General features: G+C 41.6%; 1 pseudogene; it reads left to right on the plus strand.

Annotated features, from left to right (window-relative positions):
• The first annotated feature begins 10,299 nt into the window (after positions 1 to 10,299).
• Positions 10,300 to 11,992, plus strand: LOC119565711 (annotated as a pseudogene).
• The last annotated feature ends 503 nt before the right edge of the window (positions 11,993 to 12,495 follow it).

The raw sequence follows: 12,495 nt of genomic DNA on the forward strand, positions 1-12,495 counted from the left end.
CTGAATTTCAGAAGGTGACTGAAAAGTGCATAAAGAAAACTGAACTGTGTATAGTTCACATTAAAGACACGCACTTTCCCCAGGCTGAGAAGAAGATTAGAGGGTCAGAACTGAACAAAAATCATTCAGTACAAGTATACAGTATTTTTACAGGACAAGGGAAAATCAAAATGTACCAATTATCATTTAAACATTCCCCTAAACATAAGCTAAATCAATACTAAATGGGACTACCCTTTTCCCTTACACCAGTAGCACAATATAAATTAACAAGAGATTGAATTAGAAATTGTTCCTTGGTTTCATTATTAAGTTCAGCCAGTTGTTAATTCAGTTTCTTTCCTTGGTTGCCTAGCAAAGACTTTAAAAGGTTTACAATACACTCGCTGAGATAATGATCCTGAAGTGTTGGAATGGTAGTAGTTCCTGATCATAATCATGCTGAGGATATTTGGAGGTGTGAATTCCTAAAATCTCAGTCTCTTTTCTGTCCTGATTTTCCCTCTTTATCACAGATTTAATACTCACCATTAAATTTTAACACTTGCCAGTAGATACCGTGGAGTTACCACAGTTTTTGATCCAAGAGCCAGAATAGAGAAAACCATGATATCTCAAATATCAGTGTGTGGTAGATGATGACTTTGTAATAATGATTAGTTATCTAGTTGCAACACACAATTCAGTGTTTATAGATATGTTGGGGAGTGTTTTTATGGAACTAAATTGTGCTGCTGGTACTTTCCAAAGTGACAGTAGAAACCATTAAAAATGTTTGTTCATTGCTCCCTATTGTTTCTCTTTACCTGTATATTTGCAGTTTTCCCTTATTTTAGTATAGAAATTTGACTAGTTTAGGAGGTTAGTTTCCATTTTGATGGTGCCCACTCCAGATTTCCTCTGGTGGCAACACATTTTTACCAAACAAACAGGTTTACCTACTCCATGTTTATTTAGATAATTATTAGACTGGTTTTGTTTTTAACTCTGCCTTTCCTTATCCATCCCTAATTTGTTGTCTTCTTTATCCACCTCTTATGTACTCTTCTATGTACTTGGACTATAAGGTGGATAGAAAGTTGGCTAGATTGTCCGGCTCAACGGGTAGTGATCAATGGCTCCATGTCTAGTTGGCAGCCGGTATCAAGTGGAGTGCCCCAAGGGTTGGTCCTCGGGTTGGTTTTGTTCAATATCTTCATAAATGATCTGGAGGATGGTGTGGATTGCACCCTCAGCAAGTCTGCAGATGACACTAAACTGGGAGGAGTGGTAGATATGCTGGAGGGTAGGGATAGGATACAAAGGGACCTAGACGAATTAGGGGATTGGGCCAAAAGAAATCTGATGAGGTTCAACAAGGACAAGTGCAGAGTCCTGCACTTAGGATGGAAGAATCCCATGCACTGCTACAGACTAGGTAGGGACCGAATGGCTAGGCAGCAGTTCTGCAGAAAAGGACCTAGGGGTTACAGTGGATGTGAAGCTGGATATGAGTCAACAGGGTGCCCTTGTTGCCAAGAAGGCCAATGGCATTTTGGGATGCATAAGTAGGGGCATTGCCAGTAGATTGAGGGATGTAATCGTTCCCCTCTATTCGACATTGGTGAGGCCTCATCTGGAGTACTGTGTCCAGTTTGGGGCCCCGCACTAGAAGAAGGATGTGAAAAAATTGGAAAGCGTCCAGCAGAGGGCAACAAAAATGATTATAGGACTGGAACACATGACTTATGAGGAGAGGCTGAGGGAACTGGGATTGTTTAGTCTGCGGAAGAGAAGACTGAGTGGGGATTTGATAGCTGCTTTCAAGTAACCTGAAAGGGGGTTCCAAAAAGGATGGATCTAAACTGTTCTCAGTGGTAGGAGATGACAGAACAAGGAGTAATGTTCTCAAGTTGCAGTGGGGGAGGTTTAGGTTGGATATTAGGAAAAACTGTTTCAGTAGGAGGGTGGTGAAGCACTGGAATGCATTACCTAGGGAGGTGGTGGAATCTCCTTCCTTAGAGGTTTCTAAGGTCAGGCTTGCAAAGCCCTGGCTGGGAAGATTTAGTTGGGGATTGTCCTGCTTTGAGCAGTGGGTTGGACTAGATGACCTCCTGAGGTCGCTTCCAACCCTGATATTCTATGATTCTATGATTCTCCTTGCCGTAACAATATGTCTGGAAGTCATCTTCTTCAGGATCTTCATATTTACGAACTAATCTAAATGTCAATGCTCAAGCCATCTCTCAGACAACATACTGTATTTTAGACTCTCTCTGAACTTAGGGTCCAACTATTTTTATTTTCCTCATCACTGACAGCAGGGTCAATGGACTGTGCCACTAAATTAATCAGTATGGACTTAATGGTGTGCACACTCTGCAGTGGGTTATCAGCAGGTTGAGCCTGAGGTGCAAGGCAATGACTTGGCAGATTTCCCCTTTGCTTCCATGTTAGCTTGTCAGCCCTCTTATTCAAAAAGAGACACTAATAAATTATACTAGTACTGACAGCTGCTTCTGCCCACTGCTAGGCATGTCAGACTCTGTTACATCACTGTCAGATAAAAGAACTCTACAGTTTTCCATAAAGTTTCCTCCAGATAGAAATCATCCAAAACCTCCCACTCCTTGTTCCCCTACTTCTCACCCACAAACAAAGTGAACAGGCACAAGTGCAAAACTGTATGGCAGCTGGGTTGAGGCTGAGGTTTCTTCTGAGCCATTTAGAGCTATAGAGAATGACTTCTTAGAAAATGGCAGATTTTGGAAAAAGACTGTCTGACATTTACTGAACTTGAAGAGCGGGGCTGTGTGTGTGTGTGTGTGTGTGTGTGTGTGTGTGTGTGTGTGTGTGTGTGTGTGTGTGTGTGTGTGTGTGTGTGTGAGAGAGAGAGAGAGAGGGTGCAGCACAGACAGAAGGGAAAAAAAGAACTATATGTGCTTCACAAAATAGGGTTTTTAAGATTAATAGTAAATTTAGTGCTTTTGAAAGCGGAAAAGACAGACATCTTCTCTTTTACAGACCCCATAAGCCTTTTTAAAAAATAACACATTGCTGTGTGTGGCAAGCTATTCTTTTTATCCTTTAGAATTTCAGAATCTTTTTCATCAGACCATTAGTGCAACATCTGAGATTTTAGGTACATTTTCATCCTAAATTCTTCTGAAACCCTGACTTAAAAGCAGTCATTTAAAAGTTCCTGCAGATCTGAATTACATTTGTGAATTTGATAGAAACAATCTTCTAGTGAGTGGGACAGATGGCCTCGGGAAATTATGTGTAATTTCTAAGGGCCAGATTCTGTCATGCTTATTCATGTCAACTATTAGCTTACACTGGGAGTAGTCTTGAATTCAGTGGTTCAGTGATATAGATAGCAGAATCGGGCTTAGGTGAGACTTTTTGTTTAATTCTTCCCCTATGCTGTGCTAAAATGAATGCTTATATCCTTTCATTCAATTAGATATGAAACAGATGCTCATATTAATTTTTTCTTTGCTTTCCATATTTACATTCTTGTTTTTATGAGTTAGGTTCTTGGATTTCCTTGAGTACATGATAGGCATTAAGAGCAGCCTAGCCCAATTAATAATTTCTAGCTTATTTATTAGTTTCACATATCCTTTGAGAATCTGATCCATCTCCTAGAGCAAACACTAGCAGGAAAAGAAGGATGAGTTGATTGGCGGAACCACCAGCACACAGGAGGTGCTGGGGGGAAGAGGGGGAGCTGGCTACCAGTGGGTGCTAAGAAACCACCAATTTTTTTTTCTGTGGGTGCTCCAGGGCTGGAGCATCCATGGAGTCAGCACCTAACAACAGTAATATCTGTTATTGGACCAACTTCTGCTGACAGAAGAGACAAGATTTTGAGCTTCACAGAGCTCTTCAGGTCTGGAAAATGTAATCAGAGACTCACAGCTAAATACAAGATAGGACAGATTGTTAAACATAAGGGGTTAACACATGTTGCAAGAAGCCACTTGACATGAAGTAGACAATTAACATCTCTGCAGTCATAGTCTAGTAGGTTACAAATTTTGTAACAAGTCATAAAACCAGTGTCTGAGACCACAATTTTTAGTGTCTAGCAGACTTATGACCTCAAATTCCCATCCTAGTCTTTGGAAGGTACTATGCAGGTTTTCCTTGAGGATGAGGACTGATTGGTCATATATAGAGTGATCATTTTGTGAAAAATATTCTCTCATGGGTGATAGGGTGTTTTTGTATTATCATTTTTCTTTGTGTGTTCATTCGAGAGTGTAGTGATTGTCTGGCTTCACCCATATACTTGCTGTTGGGGCGTTTAGTGCACTGGATTAGATACATCATATGTTGTGATAGGCATTCATAGGACCTAGGTATCTTGAAAGGTTTGTTGGGGAGATATTGATCATCTTGCAGGGGTGGGGTGGGGTGGGGCGTGGAATGCCAGAGGAAGGGATTCAGGAAAGATTTCTTTCTAGGATGTGGTCCCCATCAAGTATGGTTGTAATTGTTTGATACCCCATAGGGGTTCCAGTGTGGGGTGGTAGATGACAACTAGAGGAATGTGGTCTCCGTGGGGTTCTTTTTTCTGTATTGAAACAGGTCTTTTGGGTGGCTGTGAAGGGGTTCACTCCGCACAAGTGCGCCTCCTTCTGTCTACTTTTAGGAATTAGCTCTCACTACATCTGGTGCCCCCTTCTGCTAGTTGCTTGCACCATGGCACCTCTGTCTCTGACTTGGCCCTCTAATAAAGTCACTATCTAGTCCTCCCCTTCAGATAATATGGGAGGATAATATGTTTTTTTATTTGTTTGTTTAACAATATCCTGATTTTTGGTAAACAACAAATTGCAGTAACAGTTTTGATAGAACTTTTTACTACAGTTTTACTCATCCATGCTCCTTTTTTTTTTCTTATTCTAATATATGGTCTGCAACTTGTTTTTTGTTTTCAAGGAGACTCCTTAAAAATCACATCTTACAAAAAAAGCTTTGTGATTAGGACATTTGCATTCCTAAAGTGTGAATGTTTTTGCAGATAAGAAATTAGGGTTCCATGCTTGTTAATTAATTAACAACTAATAAAAATGTCCCAATTTTATCACATAAAACTTACTTATACTTCAGTAAGTTTTGTGGATTGCTGTTCTGTGATTTTGTAAACTGAGCAGCAGGATAATGAATAATAATTAGAGACAATTATGTTCAAATAAGAGCAAGTGTCCTTTTATTAATCAAGAAGACTTACTCTTAGAAGGAAACAAGATAAAGTTCTGTCTTGGATGGTATCAAATATGTTGTGAAACATTAAATATTTTAGGAGTTTTTCATCAGAACTGTATGTAATCCACAGAGATTTACATAGACTGGTAATTAGGAAAAGTAATATTTATTGTGGTCTTGTGTACACCAAAAAGTAATAACTTGTAGTTACAAAGTTTCATACGGGGACAATTTGTACCTGTAATGTAATATAAAAGTTTATTCTCAAGAAAGTAAAATCTTGGTTTATCTCTCTTCCCCATAAAAAAACTGCTACATCATTAACTGAAGATTCATTCACTGATTAATTTTATTTACCTTCCCTTCCAATATTCAGATATGTTTTCAAGCGTGTCAACATAATAATATGAGGCATTTTGGGAATCAGTTTCATTGCTGTGTAGAGAAAACACATGCTGATGTGGCATGATGTAAAGGTTATAGGCTCTTTTCTCAATTGCCCTACTTCTTGTGTAGTTATTTACACCATTGCAAATTCAGTCTGAAGTGGGTATGAAATGCCATCAGATCAAAATGGTAGTCTTTTGCACTCACTTTCCACTGATTTAAATGACTATGGAAGGCTCAGGGCAATGATGTGTCTGAGCCTTTATCAGCATGAGTAGAGCTGGCTGGGAATTTTTTAACAAGAAAAATTTTCATGGGGGAATCTGGATTTGTCAAGACCTAACCTTTTAGTGGAAATGTATCAGTACAGACAAAAGTTTCTTAGGTCCAGCATGACCAAAGTGGACATAGACAGACAACACCTAAATAGTAATGGCATTCACCTGAAATATGAGAAACTCAGGTTCAAATCCCTGCTCTGATTCAGATATTTGAATCTAAGTCTTCTACTGCCAAGGTCAGTGGGGTGTTGGGGTCTCTTTCTTAAAATATTGAAGGAACTTACTTTTGTTATTCACTGGAATGAAAAGAAAAATTGAAAACACTTTTTTTTCCTTTGTAAAACAGAATTCAGTTTTCTGACCAGCCTTAAGCAAGGGTTCAGGATCGGCCATATTACTCACAAGTGGTAAAGCCATGAGTAAGTACACAAGTCATTTTGAAAGCATACAAATAAAAGCCTTAAACCAAGCCACATCATCATATATGCTGTATTCAGCACCACATGTTATAGAAACAATATTATGGTATTGAAAAGAAAAAGAAGAAAAAAAAAGGTTTTCTTCCCCCCCCCTCCCCCGCTCTCCATTGGTATTATGGAGAGCGGGGTGGGGGGGGGAGAAAATCTTTTGTAGTGATAGTCAAGGTGGGTCATTTCCAGCAGTTAACAGGAACGTCTGCTGGAAATGGCCCACCTTGATTATCACTAAAAAAGGTTTTCTTCTCCTCCCCCCCCCACTCTCCTGCTGGTAATAGCTCATCTTAAGTGATCACTCTCCTTACAGTGTGTATGATAACACCCATTTTTTCATGTTCTTTGTGTATATAAATCTCCTCACTGTATTTTCCACTGAATGCATCTGATGAAGTGAGCTGTAGCTCACGAAAGCTTATGCTCAAATAAATTGGTTAGTCTCTAAGGTGCCACTAGTACTCCTTTTCTTTTTTCATACAATAGATAATTTAAGATAGATTATGATTTTATAGAACAATATACTCCATTTGGAAAACGTATTAATTAGCAGGAGTAATTTTGCATGCTTGCAATAGCACTAATTTTGGGATGGACATTATGACAGGACAGGTTTCTGCTCCTGTCTCTTTCAAGTCACAAACAGCTTGGAGACCTTCTTCTAGTAACCACCTTATGTGGCTTATTTCACACCGTCCTCCCCGACTCTTTTACAGACTTGTGCAGCCCTGCATCTACAATACACAATCCCTAGCTTCCTTTAGCAAGGAGGGGAGAGGCAGAAACAGCCTTCCCCCGGGAAATCCTTTGAACTGTGACTCATTCTGCCTGCCTTTTTCTCTCTCTATAATTTCACTCATTGTACTTCCTTCCTATATCTTTTCTACCTTCGGCCTAATGGGCTAATTAGCCTCTCAGCTCTCCTCAGTCCATGCCAATCCATCTATTAGGCACAGGTCTTCTTAATCAGGTCTACTCTAGAACAACTAATTGGAGTTGCAGTGACCAGAGTGCTGAATCAGTGGCTACTGCTCAGCACTCTGTCACACACATATAAAGTAAGAATTTAAGTATCAAGATCAACTCACCTTCAGTTCTGTACAAACTTTACACTTACAGATTGGAGTATATATCAGAAAGCTATACTTCAGACAGGGGTAGATGTGCCCAGCATGTTTATCAGGCAAGTTACAGGGGTGCAGAGGGACTGCTGCTGATATCCTGAGCGTAGATGAACCAGTTTCCAGAACAAACCACAGAAGCTGTGATATGTGCAGGCACACACCATCTACATTCAGAATGGCTTACAGGCCAGGCAGAGACAGGTGTATTATTCCTAGATCTTATTACTGCATATGGCACAATTTAGCATACAGGCCTCTTGTACCAACCGTTATTGGTCCTACAGCAATGGGTTGTCATGGCTCTGGAACTGCTGCTGAGAGGTTGCCAGTTTCAAGTTTCACTTGGACAAAAATCAGCTTCTGGAGTTCCCAAACAATGGTCTGCCTGGGGGATTCGTTCTAACACCAATACTTCAGCCTCTTCACAAGTGACCTTCCCTACACTACTGCCAGGTATTTTACCTACACAGATGACATCTGCCTGGCAGTACAGGATAAGGATTTCACTCACTTAAGAGAAGTCCTGAATGCAGATGTAAGAGAAACGGCCCACTATGTAAAAGAGGAAGACTTAAACCAAGTACCAAAAAGACAGTTTCTAGGTGCTTCCATCTAAACCACACACAGGCCAATAAAGAGCTCAACATCTTCCTGAACATCCAGAGGCTGGACCATGACCCAAAGCCTGTCTATCTAGGTGTTACACTTGACCGCAGCTGGACTTCAAACGGACACGTTATCAAGACCTTACTGAAAATAAAGACGAGAAACAACCAGATCAGCAAACTACAAGCAGGGGAGCCAACAGCAGACAATAAGAAGCTCTGAAATTGTCTTGTGCTATTCTGTAGCAGAGCATTGCTCCCCAGTATGTCAACTTTCACTCAGGACTAGTAGACACTCATCTGAATGAAATCATGTGTATAATAACTTGTACAGTGAGACCAACCAACCTGGCCTGGCTGCTGGTCCTGTACCACATTGCCTTTTCTGACATCAGGTGACAAGTCACCTTGCAGAATCTGCTCATTAAGGTGCAAGACATGCCACATGTACCCCTGTTTAAAGATGTGTCTAATCCATCAATCTACTCTCTTAGGTCAAGGCACATTATTTAGACAATTCCTTTAAAGAACCTCAGTGTCATCTCCAGGTGTACTAGGTGGCAAAAATAAGTTTCAAATATAGCCAATACCTATCTCATGACAGATCAACAGTCCATCTCCCTGGTTTTGAACTTCCATACTGTTGTGTATTTGATTGTCTTGGTAATAGAATCTTGTTGTTGCTATTGCAACTGAGTTAGATTATTAGGGGATAGCTCAGCCAGTTTTGGCTGGTTTTTGGTTAGTTCAGTGTATGGCAATAAATGGCTGCTTTTAAGGGATACAGCTCTCTGTGTCTCCAGTGATTTCTTCCTAAAACTGTTGCCTCCAAGGATATAACAACATGGCAACGAGGATGGGATATCTGTGTTGCCCCAGCAACAGAAGAAAGTAGAAGTCAAGGTACAAAAAAAACCCTTTTTGCTGCTGGAAGGGGGTGAGAACTGGCTTGTTTGCACTGAGTGTGCAGATTGAAACTAAAACCATGGCTACACTTACAGGGCCACTGGAATCTTTTGAGGAGACTCTAGGGCAATGGCATATATATACTGAGCGTTTTGAGCTTTTTGTTATTGAAAATGACATTAAAGAAGAGAAGAAGTTGCCAATATTCTTAAGTGTTGTAGGAGCTAAGACCTACTCCCTGCTTCGCAGCTTACTACACCCTGTTAAGACAGAGACCAAATCTTACACTGACATTGTAGAAATCCAGGGGTCCCATTTTTCTCCAAAAACATTGGTAATTGCTGAAAGATATAGGTTCCACAAAAGAGACCAGAAAGAAGATGAAACAATTGTACAATTTGTAGCAATTTTGAAAAAGCTTGCAGAACATTGTGAATTTAAGGAGATATTAAATGACGTCCTACGTGACAGGCTAGTGTGTGACCTGTACAGTGAAGCTATATGGAAGCGCCTATTGACAGAGGCTCAGCTTACCTTACAGAAGGCTGTTGATATTGTGGTCTCCATGGAACTGGCAACAAAGGAGGCTCCATACATTGGTGCATCCCCTAGGGTGCATAAAGTGTCACAAGAACCTATTCACAAAACTGTGCGGAGTCAGGAATGTTACAGCTATGGTAAGCCGGGTCACCAGGCATCGGAATGCTGGTGTAAGGACCTGGTGTGTCAACATTGTGGCAAAAAGGGACACATTGAGTATGCCTGTAAACAAAAGAAAAAAAGGCCTGTGGTCTGGCCGACCAGAAGGGGAACCAGTATACCCTAGAGCAGACCCAGGATGACCAAGGAGACACCTCATCACAAGAAGAAGTGCCACTGCACGTTTTGTCTTTGGCAGTGGGCTCACATGAATACTGGGTAACCCGTTGTTGGACGGCAAACCTATACGCATGGAACTGGACACTGGTGCAGCCATCTCACTGGTCCCCGAGTCTGTGTATAAAAAGAAAAGCTACAGCATCTTCCGCTTAAAGCAACAAAAACTGTTCTGAAGACGTATATGGGAGAATCTGTGCCCATGTTGAGCACTACTGATGTTAAGGTGGAGCTCAATGGACAGGCTGCTAAATTGCCACTGTTTTTGGTGAGAGGTAATTACCCAGCCTTAATGGGTAGGTCTGGGCTTGGGAAGCTTCAGCTGAACAGGGCAGAAGTGCACCGAATGACTAAAGAAGAAACCGGTCTGCCCACTATACTAAGGAAACATGCTGCTGTTTTTGGAGAGGATCTGGGAAATATGAAGGGAATCACTGTTACATTGAACATTAAACCTGACAGTCAACCAAAATATCTGAAAGCCAGAACTGTGCCATATGCCATCAGGCCAAAGGTATGGAGCGCCTGGTCACAAATGGAGTCCTAATACTAGTTACCCATAGCCCATGGGAAACGCCTATTGTTACAACAGTGAAGAAAGATGGCTCCCTCCGGATTTGCGGTGATTTTAAAATCACTGTCAACCCGGTGTTGTGTGCAGAGCAATACCCGCTTCCCCGCATTGATGACCTCTTTGCAGGCCTGGCTGGGGGACAAAGTTCAGTAAGATTGATCTGAGTCAAGCGTACTTATAGATGCATGTTGATGAAAAGTCCCAAGAGCTGTTGTGATGCATAAGGGGCTTTATCAATACTGTCATCTACCTTTTGGAATAATGTCTGCTCCCACCCTATTCCAGAGGGCTATGGATCGGATCTTGTGTGGCTTGCCAGGAGTCCAGTGCTATCTGGATGACATCCTGGTCACTGGAAGGAATGAGGAGGATCACCTAAAGAATTTAGAAGCTACCCTTCAAAGACTGGAAGAGTATGGCCTACAAGCCCGCAAAGACAAGGGTGAATTCTTCCAGCCCTCTGTTGAATATTTGGGACACATTGTTGATGCTACAGGTCTTCGTAAGACCCCCACAAATGTTAAGGCTATTGGGAAGGCTCCCAATCCTCAACATGTTAGCCAGATTTGCTCATTTCTAGGACTATTAAACTATTATGGAAAGTTCATCTCAGTTAGCCACACTGCTAAAACCACTTCACGAATAAATTGGGCAGAACAAGGCCTGGAAGTGGACTGAAGCCTGTGATGTTGCATTTAACAAAGCTAAGGATGCATTGCTAAATTCTGAAGTTTTGACGCACTTTGATCCATCCTTACCCCTACAGTTAGCCTGCGATGCCTCCCCTTATGGAGTGGGAGCAGTTGTGTCACACATTATGCCTTCGGGAGAAGAGAGACCTATTGCTTTTGCTTCATGCACTCTAAGCAAAGCAGAAACTAACTATGCCCAAATCAAATGCGAGGCATTGGGAATCATTTTCGGAATTCGGAAGTTTTATCAGTTCCTGTTCGGACAGAAGTTTACTCCTCTCACAGACCATTGACCTCTGACTTCAATTGTTGTATCCCACACAGCCATTCCCGCGTTAGCTGCTAGTCATATGCAATGTTGGGCATTGTTGCTTTCCGCATACACATATGAAATCAAATATAGGAAATCCACTCTGCACAGCAATGTGGATGGTCTCTCAAGGCTGCCTTTGCCAGTCAAATGTCAAGATATTGCCCAGAAGGAAATCTTTTATTTTGAACAGGTAGAGAATACACCCATCACCTCTACTCAGGTAAAGAAAGCAACTCGAGTTGACTCAGTATTGTCCCAAGTTATGGACCTGCTGATGCATGGAACATCTCAACAAACCTCTCTGGTCTCACCTGACCTTGTTACCAACATGTCCAGGAGGATGGAGTTATTGATCCAATCTGGTTGTTTGTTGTCGGGGAGACATGTCATTATCCCACCACCACTGAGATCACAGATGTTAGAACAGCTACATTCCGGTCACTGTGGAATAGTGTGCATGAAGGAAATTGCACAAAGCTATTTTTGGTTGTCTGGATTGGACAGTGCTATTGAAGAGAAGACAAGAGCTTGTATGTCATGTCAGGGTGTGAGGAATGCACCCCAGTGAGCACCCCTACAGCCATGGGACTGGCCTGAAAACCCATGGCAACGTATTCACGTTAACTTTGCTGGCCCCCTTGAAGGAAGCATGTTCTTGGTGGTGGTAGATGCCCATTCTAATTGGCCAGAAGTCTCTATAATGCAGTCCACTACTGCAGAGAGTACTATCCAAAAACTATGAGGACTCTTTAGTCGTTTTGGTCTGCCAGAACAACTTGTGAGTGACAACGGACCGCAGTTAGTCTCTCAGCAGTTTCAAAATTTTATAAAGGCAAATGGGATACACCACATCACTTCAGCACCATATCATCCATCCACCAGTGGATTAGCTGAATGATTTGTGCAGACAATGAAACAAGCTTTGAAATCAGCAAGGAGACAATTATGCATTCAAAAGCTTCCGGACACCTTCTTACTATCGTACAGAAACACACCTCATGCTACAACCAAGGCATCCCCGGCCTTTCTAATGATGGGACAACAGCTGCACACTTGCTTTGATCTGCTGAA

The sequence above is a fragment of the Chelonia mydas genome, chromosome 3 (assembly GCF_015237465.2).
Source record: "Chelonia mydas isolate rCheMyd1 chromosome 3, rCheMyd1.pri.v2, whole genome shotgun sequence".
In the NCBI taxonomy this organism is placed as follows: domain Eukaryota; kingdom Metazoa; phylum Chordata; order Testudines; family Cheloniidae; genus Chelonia; species Chelonia mydas.